This window comes from Nanorana parkeri, unplaced genomic scaffold (assembly GCF_000935625.1).
Source record: "Nanorana parkeri isolate BGI_ZX_2015 unplaced genomic scaffold, ASM93562v1 scaffold2026, whole genome shotgun sequence".
NCBI classification, from domain to species: domain Eukaryota; kingdom Metazoa; phylum Chordata; class Amphibia; order Anura; family Dicroglossidae; genus Nanorana; species Nanorana parkeri.
Genome location: NW_017308294.1, coordinates 27,912 through 29,676, shown reverse-complemented (window position 1 = coordinate 29,676; position 1,765 = coordinate 27,912).

Genomic DNA, 1,765 nt, shown 5'->3' with positions numbered 1-1,765 from the left:
ACTACAAATTCCATCATGCTTCTGCCTCGGGGAGTCATGCCTGTGGCTCGCAATGCCTTATGGGATTTGTAGTTTCAGCACAGCTGGAGAGCCGAGGTTGCCTACCCTTGGTCTAAGAGAGGAATTCCCTTTACTTTAAAAGGAGAACTATGAGGGGGGGGAGGGGTGCTTTTCACTCACCTCGTAGTTCTAGCCGACCTGTGACAATCCAGCTGTGCTGAAACTACAAATCCCATAAGGCATTGCAAGCCACAGGCATGGCTCCCAGAGGCAGAAGCATGATGGGATTTGTAGTTTCAGCACAGCTGGAGAGCCGAGGTTGCCTACCCTTGGTCTAGTGACAAAAATAACAAAGTTAGTCTCGGCTGAACCTCGGCGCTGACTGGCTGCTAGACCGGTGCCTTCAGTCTCGCACCGCCCTCCGCTCCAGTGATGTAATGTCCCTCAGCGTCCTCATGTCCTATACCAGGGGTGGACAACTCGGGCCCTCCATCTGTGCTTTAACTACAAATCCCAGCATGCCTCTGGCTCTGGGAGTCATGCCTGTGGCTGTCAGACTTGCAATGCCTCGTGGGACTTGTAGTTCCACGATATCTGAAAGGCCGCAGTTGCCCACCCCTGGCATAGGACGTGATGACTCACAGGACCTTAGACCGCTGGAGCGGCGGGGGAGCAAGGCTGAAGGGACCGGGCTAACAGCCAGCCGGCTGCGAGGTTCAGGTGAGTATCGTCCATAGATGAAAAGGAACAATTAACCCTTGCAGTGCCGGAGTAGCCCCACTGCAAGGGTTAAGAATATATATGCCTGGAGTTCTCCTTTAAGGAAACCCATTTGTACTGAACGGGCCCTCAAAGCCGGGTGGAGGGGTAGGGGGCAGAAGGGGCCACCTTGGGTGTTATAGCAGGTGGGGGCACATTAAGGACAGCATATGTTGCAGCAGTGGCGTCACAAGAGGGGTGCGGCCCGCACCCGGGTGCCACCATTGGAGGGGTGACACCAAAATGACTTGCAGTCATTTTGGTGTCACCCCCCCTCTGAAAAGTCACGGACCGAACGCCCGACAGTATCAGGAGAGAGGAGGGGACCCGGCGGCATACCTTATCCCGCCGGGTGGCTGTCTCTAGAGCACGTTGGCCATCAGGTCCCAGCACTGACCGCAGCGCACATCCATGTGTTATCGTGTACACACGTGATGCGCCGCATAACACAACGCACACATGTAATCCATCCCACACTGCGGCTAACGCGCATTCCAAATAAAGGGGCTGCCTGACCGCAACGCATGTGCCGCAGAACGCACACACAGCGCTCTGGTAACATTGCCGCGGAAATGTCAGAATGGAACTGAACAGGTACAAAGAAGAATCTGACATCCTCCGAGAATCGACCTGAACCGGATCCAGAGGAAGGCGACATAAAACCTGATGAAATAAATCCGTCCTGTTCCGGGAGGAATCGGATAATCCCGGGAGATTCACCGTCTCCTGGTGTCACCAAGACAGGAAGTGACGGGAAATCCAAAATGCTACAAGTGTGCCAATAGAAGATTTGAGACAACTGTAAAATGTTGGATTTCCCGTCACTTCCTGTCTCAGTGACAATGGTCACCAGGGGTGGATCTGGGGTTGCCACCTGTCCAGGATTGACCCGGGTTTTGAATGCTGTGCAGCTGAAACCCGGACACAGGATGTCAGGCAGACAGGGGCAACCAAAATTATGATAGGGGCTACTGCCCCCCCCCCCCCCCTTAAAAAACCCCCAACA